This window comes from Sciurus vulgaris (genome assembly GCF_902686455.1).
Source record: "Sciurus vulgaris genome assembly, chromosome: 6".
NCBI classification, from domain to species: domain Eukaryota; kingdom Metazoa; phylum Chordata; class Mammalia; order Rodentia; family Sciuridae; genus Sciurus; species Sciurus vulgaris.
In genome coordinates, this window is record NC_136466.1 from 60404686 (window position 1) to 60431457 (window position 26772).

Sequence of the window (26772 nt, forward strand, 5' to 3'; positions counted from 1 at the left end):
ATATCCATAATATATGAAGAAGTCAAAAAACTTAACACACACACACACACACACACACACACACACACACACACACACACACACACCACACAATAACCCAAACAGTAAATGAACAAAGGAACAAATGAACTAAACAGACATTTCTCAAAATAAGAAATTTAGATAGCCAACAAATTCATGAAAAAGTGTTCAACATCTTCAGAAATTAGGGAAATTCGAATCAAAACTACACTGACATTTTTTATCTCATTCTAGTTAAAATGGCAATCAGCAAAGTACAAATAACAATAATTGCCAGCAAAAATATGGAAAAATGTAACACTTATACACTGTTGGTAAAATGGTAAATTAGTACAACCACTATAGAAATCAGTTTGGAGGTTTTCAAAAGACTAGGAATGAAACCACCATGCAAATCACCTATACCACTCCTTGGTATTTATCCTAAAGAATAAAATCATCATGCTATAGCCATACCTGAATAGCCATGTTTCTAGCACATAATTCACAATACCCAAGATGTGCAACCAGTGTAGGTGTATGTCAACAGATGAATGAATAAAGAAAATGTGATATATATACAAATGAAGATTACTCAGACATAAAGAAGAATAAAATTATGTCATTTGCAGAAAATGGATGAAACTGTAGAATATCGTATTAAGTGAAATAATCCAGACACAGAAAATCAAGGTTCCTATGTGGAAACCAGGGAGTAAAAGAAGAAAAAAGTCATCTCATGAAAATAGAAGAGAATTGAAAAATGGCATTGGGGGAAGGAAAGGAAGAAGGAAGGGAAAGAGGAGATACTGGAGAATGAACTTGACCAAATTATGTTGTATACATCCACCAATATCACCTGGAAATTCACTATTATATACAGTTATAATGCACCAATAAAAAATTTAAGAAAAGTCTTTCACTCCTTCTCTAAGAAATTTAAAAAATAATCTGATTTCCTAAAACCCAGTATACATGTGCCTATCTGAAAGTACAAGTTTCTCAATTCCTTTATGGTGAAAATCATCAAAATTCTGTATTTTTTTTTTTGTTGTTGTTCAACTTTCTATTACTGCTGCATCATCAGTCACTTCTTTAACTCCAGGAACAAGTTGAAATTAACATTCTTTTTTCCAACTTCCAAAATCAATATTCTCCAAAAATTATCAATAGATGTTCTGAGAGTCAATGTTTTTTAAATCACAGAATTGTTTTGATGCTGTAGTTATCAATATTTTCAGAGCATCTAGAGAATACTTTCAGCAGTTTTGTTTTATCTTTCTTTTTTTTCTAATGGTGATTGAACCCAGGGGCACCTTATCACTGAGCCACATATTCAACTCTTTCAATTTTTTTTTTGAGACAGTCTCACTAAATTTCTTTTTTTTTGTTTATTTTAATTAATTAATTTATTTTTATTTTTTACAGACTGCATTTTGATTCATTGTACACAAATGGGGCACATAATTTCATTTCTATGGTTGTACACAATGTAGATTCATACCATTCATGTAACCATACATGTACATAGGGTAATGATGTCTTAATGTCCCACCAAGTTGTAGAAGCTAGTCTCAAACTTGTGATCCTCCTGCTTCAGTTCCCCAAATCACTGGGATTACAGATGTGCACCAAAATGCCCAGCTTTGTAGCTGTTTTATTTCCCCAATGATATTACTTTTTTCTTTCTTAAGGTAAACTTGCCTGTAGCCTATCCCATGAATATTCTAAAATCATTATGGTTCAACAAATCATGTCAATATGTGATTTTGACTAGTTGGTATGATCATAAATTAAAGTTATTAATCATCTCTTAAAATTCCAACTCCTCTATATTTGGTATTTCTTTCAGCACGCTTATTAAATATCACTTGAGATGGATGAATAATATGGAAATTTCCATGGTTTTCCCAATTTATCAATATTATAGGGTTTTTTTTCAAAATTAATATCTTTCTTTCTTGGTACAAATACTGAATCAATTATTTCTCTGTATAATAAACACTAGAAAAGTCATTCTTTTATAGCTTTGGAGGTTTCGTATAAGATCTTGATGATTATTACCGTTTTGCTATGATGTACTGTATATTATTTTCTTAGGTATTGTCAGTGAATTTTAGTGTTAAGTAAAACTTTCAGTGAAATAATAAAGTAGGTTATCTACTATTGGGAGATTAATAATAGAAAGTTATGAAGTTTAATGTTTCCCATTATGAAGGAAAAAATAAATTCAATTAGCCATTCAATTGTATATTTTTTAAAATTAATTCATTAATTACTTTTGCCTCGAGCTTTCTCGTCTTTTCAGAAAATCTGGCTTTATGACAGGCAAATATACATCTGTAGAAAAAATTGATTTATTATTTATTTTACATGCTATTATCTCTCAAATTTCCCTATTTTAGAAGCACAAAATAGCATATCAAAGTAGCTAGTGTTCAAACTAGCATATCAGAATGGTCACTAGAGAAGACAGGATGACTGAGAATTCCTCTGGCATTTTAGGGGGAACAGTGTGCAGGAGATCTTTCTGTAGACCATTATTTTTTAACTCCAAAGGCGGCTTGCATAAATTCTAACTTACCTTCCATGCTCCCCTTTATTTAGCTAAGTACTACAAGAACTATATGGTTCCTGTGGGTCAAAAAGAACAAAAGCAACAGGACCTAACAGGCCACTACTTGAACTGAAATAGTGTAAAATTTCTTCTTTGGTAATGATGATTTTCTTAATTTTAAATAAGATGAGAAAATAGCATGTACATATTAATATTTTATTTTATACTCATGTAACTTGATCAAGGTAAATTGTCCTTTATAGAAAATTAGAAATTATACTATGAGTAAAATGAAAAAATTAAAAGATACAATATTGCCAACTAAAGATGTATCATGTAATATTTTAGTGTATATTTATAATGGACTGAATATATATGTACCCCCAAAAGTCATATTGAAATCCTAACCCCCTACAGTGATGATATCAGATGACATTTGAGGCAGGATCTCTGGGAAGTGATGAGATCATGGAAATCTTCATGATGTGAATTTTGAAAAAGAACCTAATGGTAGCCCTCTGCCCTTCCACCATCTGAGGATACAGTGAGAAAGTGTGTCTATTTCTATCAATCAAAAAGTAGATCCTCAAAAGATATTGATATGCCAATGCCTTGGTCTTAGATTTCCCAGACCTTAGAACCTTAAGAAATATGTTTATAAGTGGCCAGTTTACTCTATTTTGTTATGTCAGGCTAAACAGACTAAGACAATATTTTATGTAATTTTTAAATAAAAGTAAAAATGTTCACCGTGAAGTTATATTTTTGTTTTATCCTCATTTTTTCTCCTTTTTTCTCTTTCATTATAAAATGGTCACAATAATAGACCCTAAAACATTTTAAGCCACATATTACATTTACTGAAGAGATATTTAAGAATTACTGTTCATAAACCTCTTAGGAATGGAAGCCAATCAAAAGTTCATGCATTCAACTTATTCTCTATTCATGTTTGATTCAATAATTTGAGGGACCCTTTGTAAAATTAACTGCTCTAGGTCTTTTATACTTCAAACCCATCAAAATGGTGATGGTTCGGGTAATAATATAACATTCTTAATTTCCAGGCACAAAATATAATCTTAGAGCATGGTCATTTTATCTTTAAATAATAAGTGCCTTCCTTTGTAGTGTAAAAGTCAGTTCAGGTCCCTTATTACTAGGCACTGAGAGAAAAAAGGTTTTTAAACCCAGAGAAAAAAAAATAGCCAATAAGCAAAATCTATGTGCTCTACTGGTCACAGAGCTTTATGAACGTTAAAACAATTCCTTCAAATGTCAAAACTTGAGTATCAGAATTATCACCAAAGAATGCATCCAAGAACTTGCAAACCAAATTGTAAAACAGAAAATTATCTGCACCTCATAAACCTCCTCATGACTTTTCCCAATCAGCAATAACCCTGATAACTTCTCTCCATTCTTCAGTTGTATTCAAGATCAGATCCAAAGATTAGTTCTGAGCTTTGTAGCACTAGAACCATGGAGTATGTATTTTTTGTCTTATTTCTTTTTCTCATATTTTGTGACAGAATTTCATCCAAGTTTATCCAAATAGGAGTAGGAATGGTCTATTCATTTTCATTTCTGTGTATGATTAGAGCCTCATTTGTTCATTTATTCCAGTGCAAATATGTTATTAAAATTCTAGTATATAACTTTTTAAAAAATATTCATACATATTTTAGTTGTAGGTGGACACAATTCCTTTATTTTATTGTTATATGGTGCTGAGGATCAAACCCAGGGCCTCACACATGCTGGTGAGTGCTCTACCCCTTAGCCATGACCCCAGCCCCTGGTATATATTTTCTGATCCACACATGCACTCATTTCTTAAGTATTTACATGGTGGTGAATTTTTTAAAACATAGATGATATATACTCAACTTTGATAGATTCTGTCAGTTTTCCAAACTAGTTGTACGAATTTATACCACCATAATCAGTATAAGAATATTGCAGTTGCCTGACATTTTTAATAACATTTTGGTTAGTATTTCAAAATTTTAGTCATCATACTGGGGTAAAGTTATACTTCATTAGATTTCTATTATCATTTTTGATAATTAACAAGGTTGAGTGTGCTCTCATATGTTTGTTGACCTTTCTGTTACGTTTTTGTAAAGTATGTATTTAAATATTTTCCTCTTTCTATTGGGCTTGTCTAATTATTATTTTATATTGATCTGTAAGAAATCTTTATATAGTTATATATATATTTTTATAATACATGTTAAGTTTATTAACATTTCTATGGTTTTTTTATTGTAAACAAATGGGATACATGTTGTTTCTCTGTACATGGCGTAAAGGCATAATAACATTTGTGTAATCATAAATTTACATAGGGTAATGTAGTTTGATTCATTCTGTTATTTTTTTCCTCCCCCCACCCCTCCCACCCCTCTTTTCCCTCTATACAGTCCTTCCTTCCTCCATTCTTGCCCCCCTCCCTAACACTAACTCTAACCCTAACACTAACCCCTCCCTCCCCCCATTATGTGTCATCATCCACTTCTTAGCGATATCATTTGTCCTTTGGTTTTTTGAGATTGGCTTATCTCACTTATCATGATATTCTCCAATTTCATCCATTTGCCTGCAAATGCCATAATTTTGTCATTCTTTATGGCTGAGTAATATTTCATTGTATATATATACCACAGTTTCTTTATCCATTCATCAATTGAGGCACATCTAGGTTGGTTTCACAATCTGGCTATTGTGAATTGAGCAGCTATGAACATTGATGTGGCTGTATCTCTGTAGTATGCTGATTTTAAGTCCTTTGGGTATAGTCCAAAGAGTGGGATAGCTGGGTCAAATGGTGGTTCCATTCCAAGTTTTCTAAGGAATCTCCACACTGCTTTCCAGAGTGGCTGCACTAATTTGCAGCCCCACCAGTAACGTATGAGTGTACCTTTCTCCCCGCATCCTCGCCAACACCTGTTGTTGCTTGTATTCTTGATAATCGCCATTCTAATTGGAGTGAGATGGAATCTTAGGGTGGTTTTGATTTGCATTTCTCTTATTACTAGAGATGTTGAACATTTTTTCATGTTTGTTGATTGCTTGTAGATCTTCTTCTGTGAAGTGTCTGTTCATTTCCTTTGCCCATTTGTCGATTGGATTATTTGCATTCTTGGTGTAAAGTTTTTTGAGTTCTTTATAGATTCTGGAGTTTAGTGCTCTATCTGAAGTATGATTGGCAAAGATTTTCTCCCACTCTGTAGGCTCTTTCTTCACATTGCTGGTAGTTTCCTTTGCAGAGAGAAAGCTTTTTAGTTGAATCTATCCCAGTTGTTGATTCTTGCTTTTATTTCTTGTGCTATGGGAGTCCTGTTGAGGAAGTCTGGTCCTAAGCCGACATGTTGAAGATCTGGACCTACTTTTTCTTCTATAATCTGCAGGGTCTCTGGTCTGATTTTGAGGTCCTTGATCCATTGTGAGTTTAGTTTTGTGCATGGTGAGAGATAGGGGTTTAGTTTCATTGTGTTGCATATGGATTTCCAATTCTCCCAGCACCATTTGTTGAAGAGGCTATATTTTCTCCATTGCATATTTTTGGCCCCTTTGTCTAGTATGAGAAAATTGTATTTATTTGGGTTTGTGTCCGTGTCCTCTATTCTGTACCATTGATCTACCTTTCTCTTTTGGTACCATTACCATGCCGTTTTTGTTACTATTGCGTTGTAGTAGAGTTGAAGATCTGGTATTGCGATACCCCCTGCTTCATTCTTTCTGCTAAGGATTTCTTTAGCTATTCTGGGTTTCTTATTCTTCCAGATGAATTTCATAATTGCTTGCTCTATTTCTGTAAGGTACATCATTGGAATTTTGATTGGAATTGCATTGAATCTGTATAGTACTTTTGGTAGTATGGCCATTTTGACAATATTAATTCTGCCTATCCAAGAACATGGGAGATCTTTCCATCTTCTAAGGTTTTCTTTAATTTCTTTCTTTAGTGTTCTGTAATTTTCATTGTAGAGGTCTTTCACCTTGTTTGTTAGGTTGATTCCCAAGTATTTTATTTTTTTTCAAGGCTATTGTAAATGGGGTAGTTTTCCTAACTTCTCTTTCTTAAGATTCATCACTTATGAATAAAAATGCATTAGATTTATGATCATTGATCTTATATCCTGCTAGTTTACTGAATTCACTTATGAGTTGTAAAAAATTTTTTGGTAGAATTTCCAAGTTCCTCTAAATATATAATCATGTCATCAGCAAAAAGGGACAGTTTGAGTTCTTCTTTTCTTATTCGTATCCCTTTAATTTCTTTGGTCTGTCTAATTGCTCTGGCTAGAGTTTCAAGGACAATGTTGAATAGAAGTGGTGAAAGAGGGCATCCCTGCCTTGTTCCAGTTTTTAGAGGGAATGCTTTCAGTTTTTCACCATTTAGAATGATATTAGCCATGGGCTTAGCATAGATGGCCTTTACAACGTTAAGGAATGTTCCCACTATCCCTATTTTTTCTAGTGTTTTGAGCATGAAGGGATGCTGTATTTTATCAAATGCTTTTTCTGCATCTATTGAAATAATCATGTGATTCTTGACTTTAAGTCTATTGATATGGTGAATGACATTTATTGATTTCCTGATGTTGAACCAACCTTGCGTCCCTGGTATGAAACCCACTTGATCATGGTGCACTATCTTTTTAATATGTTTTTGTATGTGATTTGCTAAAATTTTGTTGAGAATTTTTGCGTTGATGTTCATTAAGGATATTGGTCTGAAATTTTCTTTTCTCAATGTGTCTCTGGTTTAGGTATCAGTGTAATATTGGCTTCATAGAATGAGTTTGGTAGGGTTCCCTCCTCTTCTATTTTATGGAATACTTTGAGAAGTATTGGAATAAGCTCTTCTTTAAAGGTTTTGTAGAACTCGGCTGAGAACCCATCTGGTCCCGGACTTTTCTTTGTTGGTAGGCTTTTGATGACTTCTTCTATTTCTTTACATGAAATTGGTCTATTTAAATTGTCTATGTCCTCCTCGTTCAGTTTAGGCAATTCATATGTCTCTAGAAACCTGTTGATGTCTTCGAAATTTTTTATTTTGTTGGAGTATAGATTTTAAAAATAGCTTCTAATTATGTTTTGTAATTCAGTCATGTCTGTTGTGATATTACGCTGTTCATTCTGCATTTTAGTGATTTGGATTTTCTCTCGTCTTCTCTTTGTTAGAGTGGCTAAGATTTATCAATTTTGTTTATTTTTTTCGAAGAACCAACTATTTATTTTGTCAATTTTTTGTATTGTTTCTTTTGTTTCAATTTCGTTGATTTCAGCTCTGAGTTTAACTATTTCCTGTCTTCTACTACATTTGGTGTTGGTCTGTTCTTCTTTTTCTAGGTCTTTGAGCTGTAGTATTAGGTCATTTATTTGTTGAGTTTTACTTCTTTTATTGAATGAGCTCCATGAAATAAATTTTCCTCTAAGTACTGCTTTCATAGTGTCCCAGAGATTTTGATATGATGTTTCTTTGTTCTCATTTACCTCTAAGAATTTTTTAATTTCCTTCCTAATATCTTCTGTTATCCATTCATTATAAAATAGCATATTGTTTAATCTCCAGGTGTTGGAGTAGTTTCTGTGTTTTACTCTTTCATTTATTTCTAACTTCAATCCATTATGATCTGATAGAATACATGGTAGTGTCTCTATCTTCTTGTATTTGCTAACATTAGCTTTGTGGCCTAATATATGGTCTGTTTTAGAGAAGGATCCATGTGTTGCTGAGAAGAAAGTGTATTCACTCTTTGTTGGATGGTATATTCTATAAATGTCTCTTAAGTCTAAATTATTGATTGTGTTATTGAGATCTATGGTTTCTTTGTTCAATTTTTGTTTGGAAGATCTGTCCAGTGGTGAGAGAGGCGTGTTAAAATCACCTCGTATTATTGTGTTATGGTCTATTTGGTTTCTGAAACTGAGAAGGATTTGTTTGACATACATGGATGAGCCACTGTTTGGGGCATAGATGTTTATGATTGTTATATCTTGCTGATTTATGCTTCCCTTAAGCAGTATGAAATGTCCTTCTTTATCCCTTCTGACTAACTTTGGCTTGAAGTCCACATTATCTGAAATGGGGATGGATACTCCAGCTTTTTTGCTGAGTCCATGTGCATGGTATGTTTTCCCCATCCTTTCACCTTTAGTCTATGGGTATCTTTTTCTACGAGGTGAGTCTCTTGCAGGCAACATATTGTTGGATCTTTCTTTTTAATCCAATCTGCCAGTCTGTGTCTTTGATTGATGAATTCAGGCCATTAACATTCAGGGTTATTGTTGAGATATGATTTGTATTCCCCAGAATTTGGTTCATTTTTTAAAAAAATTTATTTATTTATTTATTTATTTATTTATTTTTTTACATGACTTGATTCCTCCTTTATATGACATTCCTTTAGAATAATTCCTCCCTTTGCTGATTTGCTTCTTTGTTTTTCATCTCTTCCTCATGGAATATTTTGCTGAGAATGTTCTGTAATTCTGGCTTTCTTTTTGTAAATTCTTTTAGCTTTTGTTTATCATGGAAGGATTTTATTTCATCATCAAATATGAAGGTAAGTATTGCTGGGTATAAGATTCTTGGTTGGCATTCATTTTCTTTCAGGGCTTGAAAAATATTGCTCCAGGCCCTTCTAGCTTTTAGGGTCTGGATTGAAAAATCTGCTGATATCCATATTGGTTTCCCCTTGAATGTAATTTGTTTCTTTTCTCTCACAGCCTTTAAAATTCTCTTTATTTTGTATGTTAGGTATTTTCATTAAAATGTGCCTTGGTGTGGGTCTGTTGTAATTTCGTATATTTGGAGACCTATAAGCCTCTTGAACTTGATTTTCCATTTCATTCTTCAGATTTGGGAAATTTTCTGACATTATTTCATTGAATAGATTGTTCATTCCTTTGGTTTGTTTCTCTAAGCCTTCCTCAATCCCAATAATTCTTAAATTTGGCCTTTTCATGATATCCCATAGTTCTTGTAGAATCTGTTCATGATTTCTTCCCATCTTCTCTGTTTGGTCAACTTTGTTTTCAAGGTTAAATATTTTTTCTTCAATATCTGAGGTTCTGTCTTCCAGTTGTTCTATCCTGTTGGTTATGCTTTCTATGGAGTTCTTAATTTGGTTTATCATTTCCTTCATTTCAAGGATTTCTGTTTATTTGTTTTTTTTTTCCCAATATCTCTAACTCTTTATTGAAATGATCTTTTGCTTGCTGTATTTGCTCTTTTAACTGTTGATCGGTGCGATCATTCAATGCCTGTATTTGCTCTTTCATCTCATCATTCAGTGCCTGCATTTGCTCTTTCATCTCATCGTTTGCTTCCCTGATCATTTTAATGATGTATATTCTGAACTCCTTTTCTGTCATTTCTTCTGCCATGCTGTCATTGGGTTTTATTGATGTAACATCTAGATTTGTTTGGGGCATTTTCTTCCCTTGTTTTCTCATATTGTTCAGGTATCAGTGGACCACTGAGATATTGCAGATTTCTTCTATTGGCTCATAATGTCCCTGAAGATTTCTAGTATATCCCTTCTTAGCCTTCAGTAGGCTGAAGTCTTGGAGGAAGTTGATAATGTGGTGCTCCACAAGGAAGCTGCCTCTCTAGGGGTGGTGGCCTTCAGGAGGAGTATATTCCCTGCTAATGCACAGAGGAGACTCCACTTGTTGACCAATGGTCATCCAAAGGGGAACTAGGCTGTGGGCTGAGGCAAGGCCTGTTTGGGCCTGTGTCTCTGGTTTTACCGTCCTTGTGGGTAAAATCTCACCTGGCAGGGAAGACTCACGCGGTGGGGAGGTCTCGCTGGTCGGTTCCCCTCCTAGAGGTTCCCCTCAATCCACAACTACCACCTGGGCTGGTCTGCCTTCCTCTACAATGTTCCCAGGGGCCCGGACCTACCTCCTGGGCCTGGGAGCCTCACCCTTTGCAGACGAGTCTCCTTAGGCTGCCTCTCCTCAGAGAATCTGCCCACAGTCCTCGAATCTTCTCTCTGCCTCTCAGCTTGTCTCTGTGTGGCTCTTCCACCAAGAAGCCGCCTAGGCCGTGGGACCCTGCTCTGCACCTAATCTCCTGGCTATGTGGCCCCTCCTCTGAGCAGCCACCTGGAGCCCTGTGTAGTTGCTTAGAGCCCCAGCGACCTGCCGCATGCCTCTTCCTCCGGGCAGCCGCCAGGTGTTCTGGTGCGGTCACTAGGAGTCCATGCAACTCACTGCATGCCTACTCCTCTCGCCAACTGCCTGCAGCCCTGGGCAGTCATTCTGAGTCCAAGTGACCCGCCGCGCTCCTCCTCCTCCTTCGGGTGTGTTCAGAAGTGGTTGCTCTGAGTCCAAACAGCTCACCGTGCAGCTCCTCCTCTGGGCAACAGCCCAGAGCCCCAGTTGTTGCTCCGAGTCCAAGCGCTGTGCTGAGCGGCCTCCTCTATGATGCTCCCAGTTGTCCGAGTTCACTGCTCCAGCGGGGGGAGGGGTGTCTTGCCAGGCAGCTCTTCTTCACAAGGTTCCCTGCGTTCTGGGACTGCCGCCCCATCCGGGATGCCTCCCCAGTGGGAGAGACTCACCTGGCGGCTTTGAGTTGGTCCCAAGTCTCTCAATATCTCCTCTTTTGAATCCTGAGTCCTGGAGCAACATGAAATGCAGCCACCCTCTAGTCCGCCATCTTGAAATCCCCCATAGTTATATATTTTGAGTTGCAAGTTTTGCAAGTATCTTATCCCATGATACAATTTGACTTTTTGTTGTCTTAAATGTGGCTCATTATGAGCAGCTTTCTCTGATTTTAATGTGTTTCAGTTTGTCGGTCATGATTGCTGTGTTTTATGTTTCATGAGCACTGTTTAAGAACTCTATTGGTATCCCCAAATGAAGAAGACACTTGCATATGTTTTCTTCTAGGCACATTCATATTTATTTTTATATTTACATCTAATTCTACAATTTGCTTTTGCTTATATATGAAGAATATTCTGTTTGAATATGAAAGCAACCCAGGTTTTTATTTTTTAAAAAATTTCTTTGTTTCACTGGTTTGCAGTACTACCTTTATAATAAATCAAATGCCCATAAATGTGTTAGGTTATCACTAAAATATATTCTGACCCATTGGAAAATTTCATCATCCTTGTAGAAATTCCAGAGCATTCTTAAATAATGACTTTACAGTAAGACTTGATATCCAATAGCATACATAGCTCTAATTTTACTCTCTTTTAAAAATGTCTTCATAACCCTTAGTTCTTGGTATTTCTACACAAAGCTCTTTGTAGTTCCATATAGATTTTTTTGCTAGCTTCCACAGAAAATTTGCTCAAATTTTAAATGGATTTGCATTAAATATGTAGATTAATTTTCAGATATTTTACCATTGAGTCATTCATTCCGTTAACAAGGTGGTCTGTCAGGTAGAGCCCAAAAATGCCACTTTGGATAATTTTCTGGGCAATCACTGTCCTTTTCACTGTGTACTAGAACTTGTCTTTTCAGAGGCATTTGTCCTCGTGTTCAGGACTGCAAATATTAAATGCTGAAAGGGAGCATCGTCTGCCTCCTCTGTGCAATATAATTTCATTCTTAAGCAAACTTTACAAGGGCAAACATTGAATTACAAAATCTGTCATTTCAATGGGTTAAAGGCTAGAGAGAATTTCAGACTTTCAACATCAGAGTAATTTTCCCTGTATTAATTTCAAATGTTAAAGTTATTTGTATAGTTCAAAATGGTTAGCTATAAAAAGCAAATGACATGATTAGGTAATCTGTTTGTCTGAATACATAAGAGTTTTGCTCAAGAATCATGGACTCTTTTTTTTTTTTACTATTCTAAGCAGTATTATAGCACTATGCCTTGTCAATTTTGTCATGCAATAAATGATAAACTAAACAAAGACACTTGAAAAAATCAACTTTGTTTCAAGTGCAGCAGTTTCCTCAGTTCCTGACCTTGAAATGTTATTTCATTCATATATACAACAAATATTTATTGAGTACTTAAACCAATCCTGGCAGTATATCATATAATGAAAAGGTGGTTTCTGTTGCATGTATGACATGAATTTTCTATGCATAAAAATCATCACAAATTATTGTGTTTAAATCACCTCATGTTGGTTTCTCCTTTTATTTTTAGAAAGATTTACCCACTGCCATGGGAATGGGTAAACTACGATCATTACTATCTGCATACTTGTACACAGTGCCTCTCATTTATATTTCCAAAGTGCATTTCACCACCATCTCCGAAGTACTGAATTCAATGAATCTACTTATTAGCATCTTCTTTGCTGAGTTCACTTCCACATATCCACATGCTCATTGGTCATCTCTACCTAGAAGCTACACAATAAATGCCAGAACCAACTCACTGTATTTGCCCTTGGACTTGCCCACATCCTATAATTTCTATGTTGGTTCATAAGAACATAATCCAAATAATTCTGCAAACCAGAAATTTGGGTTTGAATCTGAACTCTTCTCATCTTGTCATTCTAATACTACTGAACTGATGGAGTACATCTTCACTAATGTTTTTCTTTACTACTGAATATGTGCATCTCTGTAGACAGAAACAGGTACAGCTTGAGAATGCCCTTTCACCATTTAACTCTGGTTCCAATTCCTTCTAGCTCCCAAGCTTCATCGTCACAGGCATCCATCCTAGATCTTCAACATAAGCTAGTTAAGGTTGATTTCTCTTATTTTAAATAACCCAACCAATTCCACATTTCAAATATAATGAACTATAATATTTCTCTATTACACATATTAATTACCTATAAAAGACCTGCATTTTCTTCTTCCATGTTTCTCTATCCCTAGTAAAATTCTAAGATTCTTGCAGATAGGCAATAAACCTTATTAATTTTTTTGTTCCCAGAACCTGCTGCAAGGTTCAGAAAATATTTGTTTAATTAATTAAAAAGCATATGAATCTATAGATGAGTAATTCAATTTAAAACTTTTTCTAGAATCCTTCCTTACCTTTCCATAAATTCTTGTATTTAATATTTGAACAAATAATATATATACCATCATTTTATATATATATGTATATAATATATATACTATCATTTCTTTTCATCAAATAGCATCTTGTGTCTTTTGCTTTATTATATTGCCTCAGCTTTTTACACTATAAGCACAGAATATAAAGCAAAAAATATTTCAGTCTTTCACAGTGATTCAGACAGCATTTATATACTGAAGAATTATGTAATATTTATCAAATAATTCTTAGATCACTAGATAATAACAACAGAACTAAATTCTTAGTCATGTTATAAACATTAATAATGGATTCCAGAATGTTGAAACATTTGTATAAAGAAATAGAGATACTTCATAGAGCTGAGCCAAGAATGATAATCATTCCAATTCAAGACTGATAATTAGAGGGGAGGGACAGTAGCTCAGCAGCAGAGTGCTTGCCTAGCATGGATGAGCCACTGGGTTCGATCCTTAGCACCAGATAAAAATAAATAAAATAAAGGCAAGCTGTCCATCTACAACTACGAATTAAAAAAAAAAAAAGATTGATTATCAGCTAAAAAAAATTCAAATATAGGTTTTCTTTATGATATTATTCTACAGTTTATTAATTATGCTTCACACCTTAATGTGTGCATCATGTGAATTATTCTTGACATTTAACAAATAGCTTGATAGGAGATATGAAGTTAAGGTGCTTTTATTCAGGGGAAGGAGTGATCTGGTGAATATATAAAAATCGATTGTCTTAACTTACAAGAAACTGAAGAACAGAAGGAAAGTATAGTTTATGAAGGTAGAAAATCAGAAAGATGAAATGTGTAGAAAATTAACAAATTAAAGTCAAGAAAAAAAATTCTCCTTTAAATGAATTAAAACACCCCAGGTAAGGTGCTCATATGTAGTCCATGAAGATTGGCTATTACCAATTTCCAAGTGCAGTTTTTTTGTTTGTTCATTTTGTTTTGTCTTTTGTATTTTTGGTACTAGGGGATTGAACTCAGGGACACTCAACCACTGAGCCACATCCCCAGTTCTATTTTGTATTTTATTTAGAGACAGAGTCTCACTGAATTGCTTAGCACTTCACCATTGCTGAGGCTAGCTTTGAACTCATGATTTTCCTGTCTCAGTCTCCGGAGCCCCTGGGATTACCAGCAAGCGCCACCATGCCTGGCCTGAATCTAGTTCTTGATGGAAGGAATTTGAAGGGCCCTGAGGTTGCTGCTTACAATAAATTGAAATGAATTGCCAATAAATTCTTCACTATTCATAAATTAGCATAGTCCTGCAGGCTCAAAATAAGAAAACATTATTTTAGGCATGAGAGAAATCAAATTGCAGGCACGAACAGTTTTCAATAATTGAAATTACAATTCACAAAGTATAACAGACCTTTGGGCTACTGATGTTTGCTGCCAAATTATCTGTCATTTTTCATAGAACTGATTTGGTTTTTTCAATTGGAAGAGCTTTTACATTTTTTAAAATATAGTATAAGGTAGATGTGTGAGCAAAGTTTAATTTTTAAAAATGTGTTAGAAAGTGATAACTACTTAAAAGAATAAGCTGTCCAATGTGTCATATGACCTTACTGATATTTCAAAATGTACTTTTGAAAAACCATAACCAAGTGTTAGGAATAAATCTGCTGGAAGGATTCTGACACTGAAATTTCCTTTGAAGAGTCTTACATTTTCCTTTGCACTCAGTTCTCAGGATTTGTCTGCTATTCACTTCTGTAAGATCTGTGGGTTATTATCAATGTTTGCTCTTTGAGCCTTCCTCTAGTTACCATATGGTCAGCAAATAGGATCACTTGCTGCTCAAACTGGATGCACTCTGAATATGACACAAGGAAAAAGAAGTATTCTCTCACTTCTTACTCCATCGCCCTTTTCCTTTAGTATCTGCTATACTAAATGTGGTCAGTGAATGTGGTTCTCCTGATTTTCTTTTGCAACCTCTTCACAAGTGCACAGCCTGGCTCATTGTGCTTCCCTAGGGCTCAACTTAGGATGTGAAAGAGTGAGTGAAAATAAAAAATACTATGAGTTATCAGATCAAGGTGATAAACTCAGTGCATATTTTTTCCTGTTCCCCCAGCACAGATTCCTTTGGGATACAGGAAATGAGAAGATATAAGAAAAGATACAGAATCTGTATCATTGCTAGAAAAAAAAAAGTGTTATCAGAGAAACAGAAAATTTGAGGATTACAACTGGAAGATAGTTCTGGAAATATCACTGACTAAGCTAATGAATGACTTCTTGTCATAAAAAGACACATAGAAATGGTGGTGAAAATATTTCTGAAACATTTTATATGTCTATAGTTGAACTCAATAAAAGAAAATCACATAGTACTAGAATTAAAGAAGAAAGTGTTAGCAAGGAAGAGTTAGTGGTCTTTCACCTTACCACCAAATCAATGTACAGTTATCTTAAGGAAATGTGAAGCCATTTACATACAGTGATCAATCTTCTACTAATGTGGTAATATAAATTCCGTTGGCAGTTTGGAGAATATTCCACTTGACCTTATTCCTCTTCACATTTGGTAGCGTTTCTATTCATTTACTCAAGTACAAGAATTATGCTTTGGGTCTGGGTGCAGCTCAGTGGTAGGATGCTTGCTGAGAATGTGCAAGTCCTGGGTTTAATGGCTAACTCAAAAAAAAAAAAAAAAAAAAAAAAGAGAGAGAGAGAGAGTACACTTTATAGTTTTTATAATTCCATAAATGTAGAATTCAAAAAGACAAAACTAGCTTGTCACAGAAACTAATTTCCAAATATATCACACGATATATATCTCTTTGCCTCTTAATCTTTTCATATAATGATTAGATTTCTTGCCACATATCTCCCTTCGGAGCTGCAGTATTATTTTTAACACTTATAAGGAAAATTATACATCAACATACTTTCTTTTAATTTAAAATATCTGTTGGATTTTATTTGCTATGCTTTCATTATTTAAATTAGGATTAACATTATAAAAATTATTCAGTGAAAGATTTCTCATTTTCATATGTTTAACTTTTCAGTTATCTCTTGTGACATTCCAAACCAGTTGATTTCTTGGAAGGTATAGATACAAACTGAAATTTTACGTAATTTTGATTTCTTTTTTAAGTAAACATTCTATCAATGTAAAATGTACATGCAAATGAATACTTAAGTTATAAGTGTTCAGTAAGTGAAGTTTTACAGCAGGAATTCAATTATGAAAGTCACCTCTAAAGAAACAGAATTAACCAGCACCCTGCCCAATAACCAGAAAGTTGACTATAAAGTAAAAACACTAATTCAGTCATATCTACAGTCATTTTTAATTTGAACAGCTGAGAATAAAAAGCAGAAGGAAGCTTCCAGATACCATTTTATTTTGATAAGCATGCATTTAATAATGAACAGCTTTAATGACTGTCCAGAAGAATCATTCTCAGAGCTCTCTATAAAGTAAGAGAAATTACAGAATCCACATGTAGAGAGATGCCAGACCCAGGAAGAACAACCTGTGATAAAACATTTTGGTAGCAGGAATAGATATATAGTATAATGATGTTCAAAATAGTTTTAGTTGATACATTATCTTTTCAAAAATTATATGAGTGGACTAGATGAAACATCCAAGTTCAAGATAGTACAAGGAAGTGTATGTCTATCCCTCATTTCTCCTGAAATCACCTTAAAAACACAATAAAATATATAAAGAGCCACCCATTTCAAGTCTCCTTTGTCTTTACAATGAAAGAATTGTTCTACATAGTCTCTAATGACCTTCTTTGCTTCCATGTTGAATTTTATTCTTCTTTCAAACACTGTATGACTTATATGGAAAATAACTAGAAATTATCCATCTTCTGTAAGTAGGTAGAAGTGTTGATGGCAACAGAAGAGAAGCAAATGTAGTGTTGAATCATTGCATGTATATGACCAAAACGAAAAGATGACTTTTCCACAGATTTTAAAATCAAAATTAAAAACATTCATCATTACCTGAAAATGTACATATAATTTCTAATTTTAAGATGAATGTGCTTCTATTTGTCCATTAATAACTGGACAAGAGATTTCAGTGTTCACTGTGTAAGACACTTAACACAGAAAGAGGTGACTGGTGGGGGAGAAGTGAGGGGAATGTTCTGCTGAATCATGTTCATAATATCACCTTTAATTTTACAGTGAAAGTATAGAAAAGAGAGAAAGAGATGGAAACAGAACACAGAGAGAGATCCTCCCGAAAAGTGTGCAGCCGACATATCTTTTCTAGTTCTCAATAGAAAGTGTCACACGATCTAAAGTTTCTAAGTTACTCTCTGTGTAGTTTTTCCCAACGAACATATATACTCACTGCTTTATATGCACGTTCACTTGTTCATCACAAGAACCGATGGAATGGGCCTCTGTTTAGAAACTGAAGAAACTAGAGGAGCCGCATCAGAAGTGGCAGAATAGCACCCTCTAGCATTCCTCTCCCTGCAGAAACCTAAATTTGAACAATTCACAGAAAATAATGCCTTCACAAGAGTAAGAATCCAGGTGAAAGAATTCAGGACTTGAATTTAGTGCAATAATTAGAAAAGATACATTGAAGAAGGTAGGAAGGACAGATTCACATGACCTGCCTTGTCCCTCACCCAATCCCAGAGAGCACAGAGAGGACAGAAATCCTGTGTTGGGGCCGGGGAGTGAGGTAAGCACCCAAATTTGCCATGGACACCAGAATCAGACCCTAATAAAACTTGGTGGCAATTCAGCTTCAGCAGAACAGGGCTCCAGATTAGTACCTGCAGATGATGCCGACTTGAGGCCAGCCCCAATGGACATTGAGGCAGATCCTGTGCCACGTCCACTGTACCATGCTTCAGTGGGCCCAGGGTCCAGGGTCCAGATCCACTCCAGCACACTCCTGCAATTTCTGCAATCTAGTCTTCGGGCCAGCCACACTCAGCCTCTAGTCTAGTATCCTCAGTCTCAGACTCCAGGCCTTGTGGCACCACCAGATTAGCTCCAAAGATTCAGGCTCCAGGTTGGCCTCCTGAAACCCAGGTTCCAGGTTCCCTCTAGTGGATTCAGGGTCCAGTCCCTGATAAACCTCAACATAGGGCTGGCCCTGGTGGATGAAGACTCCAGCACTGTACTGATGAATTCACTGGAGAATTCTATCAGACATTTTAAGAATTAAGACTGATCCTCCAATGATTCTAAAAAACTGGAAAGGAGGATATTATGAAGCCATGATTACCCTGATACCAAGAGAGAAAAGGACACTTAACAAAAAGAAAAAGAAAGAAAAAAGGAAGAAAGAAAAGAAAATTATAAGTCAAAATATTTCATGATTGAAAGCTCTCAACAAATAAGATAGAAGGAATATATTTTGACAAACAGCCATATATTATATGCTTACTGTTAACTGCTCATGTTATTTGCTTCAGCAAAGATCTGAAAGCTTTGTCTCTGTGATCACAAATAAGGCAAAGATGCCTACTTTAACCATATCCATTCAACACAGTACTAGAGTTATAGCCACAGTTGTGAACAGCAATAAAAGGTATCCAAATTATAAAGGGAGAGGTAAATTTTCTCTGCTAATGAAAAAATACATATATATAGAGACAACCTTGAAGACCCCACCAAAAAGTGTTAGAATAAACAAATCTATCACAGTTTCAGGATTAAAAAATAAACTTGCAAAACAGTATCATTTGTATCATCCAAAAAGAAATGAAGAAAATAATTCTATTTACAATTGTATGAAAAGAAAAAGAGCTACTTAGGCATAAATTTAAATAAGGAGATAACATCTGGTATACTGAACCCTATAAAATACTGATGAAAGAAATTGAGCAAGGCACAAATAAAAAGATAACACATATTCATAAACTGGAGGCATTAATATCGCCAACATACCCATAATACCCAAAGCAATATACAGGTTCAATGCAATCCCTAACACAATTTCAAAAGTTTTTTTTTTTTTTTTTTTCAACAGAAATAGTTAAAAAATATTCACAAAATCCATGTGGAATCAGAAAAGACCCCAAACAACAATAGCAATCTTGAAAACAAAGTACGAAACTGAAGGCACCATATTACTGAATTTCAAAATATACTATGTATTGTTCAGATGTGAGGTATCCCCCAAGAGTTCTTGTTAATGTAGGGATGTTCAGAGGTGAAATGGTTAGGTTATGCAAGTTATAACCTGATCAGTGAAAAGCACTATTATACTGTTGGAGGTGTGATGTGGCTGGAGGAAGGAGGTGACTAATGACACAATTTGGGGGTTTATATTTTGTCCTTGGCTCCTTTGCTCTCTCTCTCTCTCTCTCTCTCTCTCTCTCTCTCTCTCTCTCTCTCTCTCTCTCTCTCTCTCTCTCATGTACTCTCTCTCTCATTTCCCCCATCCTCTGCTTCCTGACTGCCATGCAGTGAACAGCCTTTCTCTGCCATGTCCTTCTGCCTTGAAGTTCTGCTTTCAACTTAGGCTCAGAGAAATGGAGTCAGCTGACCATGGCTGAGACCTCTGAAATCATGAGCCAAAATAAAGTTTTTCTTCTCTAAGTTATTCTTGTCAAGTATTTTGGTCAGGGTTACAAAAAGCTGACTAACACAGCATCCTAATAAAAAAAAAAAACCAGTATGGTGCTGGCATTAAACAGACACCTAGACCAATGGACGAGAATACAGAGCCTAGAGATAAACCTATGCATTTTCAGTCAACGGATTTTCAACATAGGTGTCAAGAACACAACAGGGAAATGACAGTTTCTTCAATCAATGCTACTGGGAAAACAGGACTTCCCCATGCAGGAAAATGAAATTAGGCTTTTAATTCCTGCAATATACAAAAATAATCCCCCAATGGATTTAAGACTTAAATGTAAGTCCTGAAACTATGAAGCTACTAGAAGAAAATATTGGACAAAAGTTCCATGACATGAATCTGGGCAATGATTTTTCTGTAACTAAACCTAAAAGTACAAGCAAGAAAAGTAAGAATAAATAAATAGGACTGTTTCCAACTATAAAGCTTTTGCACAGCAAAGAAACAATCAACAGAGTGAAATGACAGTCTACAAAATGAGAGAAAATATTTATAAACAATATGTCTGACAGGGGTTAATAGCCAGAATATATAAAGAACTCAAACAACACGTTAGCAAGAAAACAACCCAGTTAAAAATGGATGAAAAATCTAAATAAACATTTCTGAAAAGGAGACACATAAATAACCAACAGATTTATTTATACAAATGCTCAATCTCATCAGCACTACAACATTCATTGTAGTATTTTTCACAGAAGTGAAGAAATCAAATTAATCTAAGTCCGCCGACAGATGAACTGATAAAGAAAATGTAAATATATACAAAGTGGAATACTATTCACCCTTTTAAATGAAAGAAACACTGTCATTTGTGGAGTATAGATGAACTTACTGAACACTATGCTAAGTGAAATAAGCCAGACACAGAAGGAAAAATGCTTCAAAATTTCACTTACATGTGGAATCTAAAAATACTGAACTCACAGGAAGTGAGTAGAATGTCAGCTATGAAGGTTGAGAGATGGAGAGGACTGGGGAGAAGACGGTCGAAGAGTATAATGTTTCAGTGAGCTGTGTTAAGTTCTGGAGACCTATTGTACAGCATGGATACTACAGTTAATAGTAATTTAGTGTACATTTGAAAATTCCTGAGTCAATATTAAATGTTTTCATAACAAAAAATGTATGTCAGACAATGGATATGTTAATCAGCCTGATTTAATCATTTCACAAGGTACACATATATTAAAATATCATGTATATTGTATATATATATATAAATATATATACACGTATGTGTATATATAACTTTTAATTGTCAACTGAGTCTTATTATAATGGGGATAGGTAAAAAATGAAATAGAGCCTTAGAGAGGTCAAATATTCCAAGGTCATGTAGTGATATCTCATTGTTTTAATTTACATTTCCCTGATGACATATGATGTGGAGCATCTTTTCATATGTGTCAGTTTGACAAGCTAAAGATACTGAGGAGTTTTCAAAACTCAAAACTGTTGGCAATCAATGGTGCCCAAATTGAACATAATTTGCTATCAACTGCACTGTACTTCAATATTTATTCAAAATAAGGACATTTCTGGTAAGACAAAACTTCACAACTAATGTATTAAGGGGTTTGTAATATCTCTTTAGTGCAGAGTTTTTACACTTATAAGACCTGTAACCTAAATGTAATTTATTTTAATGATTGTGGGAATATAAAATGGTACAAGCAGTTTGGAAAACAACTTGGAAATTTGTCTGGAGAAATGAAACCATAAAAAAAGACTTGTATACAAATGTTCATAGCAGCTATATTTCTAATAATTGAAATTAGAAGAAATCTAAATATCCACCAACATGTGAATGAATAAACAACTGGGATATTAATATATGCTGAATTTCAAAATAATTAAGCTCAGAGAAAGAAGAGTAACACTGCTCACCCCCTTCCCAAATGGTACACACTATATATTTTCATTATATAAATGCTAGTGGATGAAATTTAGTGAATAGTGAGAGAAAGAAAATCCGCAGTTGCCTGGAGATGAGTGTAGGAGTTAGAGACCCACTTTTTTGTTAGATGACAAAAACCCATGAGCAACCGTTTAGGGATGGAGGCCATGTTCCTACCTTGGTGGTGGTGGTGTTACAAATCTCAGTATATGTCACAGTGTTTCAAACTGTACTCTTCAAATATGTGCACCTTCCTCTAAGTGACATAAAGTAATTATGCCAACCATAAAACATTTTATTAAAAAGCTCTCCCAAAGCTGCATTATTTAAAGACTTTTGTCTTTTTGGAATAAAATACAAATATCTGGAGTAAATACCTTCCCCCACTCCCTTTTAATATTATTCCAGACTGCTGAAATGTACATATCACAAAGAATAAATATTGCTTTCTGTAAAGTAGAAGAACTCTTTAATATGCCAACAATTATTGCCACCTTTTTTTTTAAATCTATCAACCAATCCTAACCCAGACTCTGCCCTATTATTAACATATTATTTATAGTCCAGAAGGATAGAAAAAACAAGAATAACATGTTTTGTGGAAATTTAACCCATTCTAATGACTCTCTAGAGTGGAAATGAGACTTTAGGTCCCATCATCCAAGACACTCTGAACTCTGACATAGCTGCCTTTTCAACAAACCAATTGGCCTTCCTGGCATCCCCCACTAAATGAGCAGGAATGCGTCCCCTCTTCTCTCTGACCCCGTTTTGAGCACAGCTGAAGAGGAAACAGAGACACTGAGAAAACAGGACACCCAGAATATCATTCCAGTTCCAGCATAAACTGATGGTCTCTTGGTGAGTCCACTAATCCCTGTGGGTCAAATGGAGATGGCAATACTTGCTCCCTACAACTTCACAAGTTTGGTTTGCTTTCAGTGAAGGTACAGAGAGATGATATCTTTCTTCAGAGTTTCATTCTCTTTGCTAAAGCACTAGGAATGCCTAGGACCTGCTGTGCTACATCTGTAAACTTATCATGCATCTCTTCTTGATTTCTTACATTAAAACTTGTTTTCTCTGGCACAGGTAGATATGTAACAAATTCAAATGTAATTTTATTCTCTATAATTTTTCCTTTAAAGGTCGTATATACATCTATGACTTCTACTATCACTGCTGTGCAATTGAATTAAAATGTAATGTCCCAGCAGCGTAGAATTATACTTGTGTTTTTCAGTTTCCCAGGTTTTCCCTTAGATGTCTTAGTGAGGTTCAAGTGTAACATTTCAGACATACTTCTTCATCTAAGTTATTATTCTTTACTTTCCTATTTCAGGTCATAAAACATAACTGCCAATTACTCACACATAGCACCTCAGCAATAAGCATTGTGTTAGGCCCAAAAAAGAATCTCAATAAATATCTATTAATTCTGTGAACTTCTCCCCTATCTTCAGAGCTCCAGAATGGTTGAAAGCATCACTTTCAATGTGACTGAAATGCTGTTCAGGGAAAGTTAAGAGTAAAGTCAAGAGTTCCCAGGACCAAAGGGTGTGATTAAGAGAAAGCCTGTATCAGTGAATGGAGAGCTGGGACTTGCGTCTGTCCAGACGTTCCACACAGCTTGTGGGTACAGTTACATGATGTTACAATCCCTGGTAAAGTCCACTAAGTACAAGTGAATGTTAAGAAGGGCACCCTTCTCATTGTCAAATCCCTGGAGGGGCCACAGAGGAAATGAACATTGAACAGAGTCTGAGAGCAAAATTGAGAATTTGGAGAGAGGCTGTCAGCTGCAGCAAAGAGGAAAAGATGCTGGAGAGGGAGGGAATATTTCCTGAACACAGAAGAAGCTGGAATCCAGTTGAGAGAACTCTACTAATCTGGCAGGCTACATAAATTTTGGTAGTCCAGATGATTTTTAAAGGCTATTTATAAAGCTGGCTTTAATATACCTTAATAGGAATTCATTAAGGAAATGGCTTGTTACCATTCATGTGTTTAATGATTATGGCATATTTCCTTAACTAGACAAGCAATAGATTGCCTTAAATATCCAACTCTGCAAGGCTATTTGTATACTTCGCTGCGTAAGATAAGCTTACTGAATAGAAATGTTTCTGCTTATTGGGAAGAGCTAATATGGAAACACATGTAGATTATAAAATAAAAAGATAGGGCATACATTAAATACAAAACTATTTCTTTTTGTTAATACCGTGATTTTTTTCAGTGACATTGCATTTTATTATGGTTGCTTAAGTGCTGAATGTGCATGGGTTCACAGGAGATACATGTTTTAACAGTAGCAGGGATTGTATCTGGGACCAGCAAAGGTAGGTGTGGGGGTCTCTATCTCTTAGCTATATCCCCAGCCCTTTTATAAATTGTATTTTGAGACATGATCTCTAAGTTGCCCAGGTAGGCCTCTCACTTGCAATCCTCCTACCTCTGCTTCTCGTACATCTGGAATTACAGGCATGTGACACTTGTTTGGTTTATAGGAGATTACATAAATTATGGACCCAGTAAAGATTCAGATATTTTTCAAGGCTAATATATTTTTATGTTGTTCTTACCTCCTTCTTGTTCTTATTAGCATGACTACTTTAGTTTAATTATTTCAATTTTGCTCCTAGAAAAAGGGATTTAGTGATGATTTATTTAGTGACTTCTTCAATGAGCCTGCCATGGGCAGTAGACATCTAACTTCTTAATGTCCCTGATAAGTTACAGGGAACTATCTTTCACAGTCCAGATTTACTTATTTGACAAAACCAAAAGACCTAGAGAGAGTATTATGAAGTGAGAGAAACCAAGGCTTGGAGTCAAAGATATTAATTCCAGTTCGTCCTCTGTGTCAGCTTGAGAGATCATTGAAAACTATTAAGCCTTTGGTTCCCCACCTGTAATGCAGTAATAACACTTTCACTATCTCACAAAGTTGCTGTAAGTTACATTAATTTCCACAAATATTTATTCTTCTATACTTGCCATGAAGTCTGGCACTCACTATCCTATAGGAGATACATCACGTAAACCAAAAGACGTACTTTGGCATCATGTTAGGACACTATTTTTCTCTAGGCTTAAGGTCTATTATCTAGGGACCTTAATTCTTTCTGACCAGAAAAAGACATTTTGATTTGCAAACCTAAAGTTTCTATGTTGTTCCTATAATAAAAAGAAAGATTGAAAGTTAAAATATGGAAAAATACCAGACTAAGGTAAACAAAACAAAAACTAACATAAAAGCAGAAGTGAGTATTTTAAATATTTTTATTTTAGTAATGTTTAAAATTATATATATTTAAAGGTGTATGACATATTTTTATACATAGTGAAATGATTACTATAGTCAAACAAATTGATATATTCATCATCTTCTGCTTTTGCTCTTTTGTATGTTCTAAGAGAACCTAAAATCTACTTTTTTTTTGTTGTTGTTGTTATGACACCTAAAAAATTCCACATGATTTTATTTGATTAAACTATTTTACATTACTTTTTTATATTCATTTTTATTGTAAACAAATGGGATACATCTTGTTTCTCTGTACAGGAAGTAGAGGCATACCATTTGGGTAATCATACATTTAACTAGGGTAATAGTTTTGATTCTGTTATTTTTTTCTCCCCCTACCCTTCCCACCCCTCTTATCCCTCTATAGAGTCCCTCCTTCTTCCATTCTTGCCCCCTTCCCACTCCCTATATGTGTCATCATCCACTAATCAGTGATCATTCGCCCTTTGGTTTTTTGAGATTGGCTTATCTTACTTAGCATGATATTCTCCAAATGCATCCATTTGCCTGCAAATGCCATAATTTTATTATTCTTTATGGCTGAGTAATATTCCATGGTATGTTTATACCACAGTTTCTTTATCCATTCATCGATTGAGGCGCATCTAGTTTGGTTCCACAATCTGGCTATTGTGAATTGAGCAGCTATGAACATTGATGTGGCTGTATCTCTGTAGTATGCTGTTTTTAAGTCCTGTGGGTATAGGCCAAGGAGTGGGATAGCTGGGTCAAATGGTGGTTCCATTACAAGTTCTCTAAGGAATCTCCACACTGCTTTCCAGAGTGGCTGCACTAATTTGCAGTCCCACCAGGAATGTATGAGTGTACCTTTTTTCCCATATCCTTGCCAACAACTATTGTTGCTTGTATTCTTGACAATTGCCATTCTAATTGGGGTGAGATGGAATCTTAGGGTAGTTTTGATTTGAATTTCTCTTTTTACTGAAGATGGTGAACATTTTTTCATATGTTTGTTGATTGCTTGTAGATCTTCTGTGAAGTATCTGTTCATGTTCTTAGCCCATTTGTTGATTGGGTTATTTGTATTCTTCATGTACAGTTTTTTGAGTTCTTTATATATTCTGGAAATTAGTGCTCTATCTGAAGTATGAGTGGCAAAGATTTTCTCCCACTCTGTAGGCTCTCTCTTTGCATTGCTGATAGTTTCCTTTGCTGAGAGAAAGCTATTTAGATCGAATCTGTCCCAGTTATTGATTCTTGCTTTTATTTCTTGTGCTATGGGAGTCCTGTTAAGGAAGTCTGATCCTAAGCCAACAAGTTGAAGATTTGGACCTACTTTTTCTTCTGTAAGATGCAGGGTCTATGGTCCGATTTCAAGGTCCTTGATCCATCGTGAGTTGAATTTTGTGCAGGGTGAGAGATAGGGGTTTA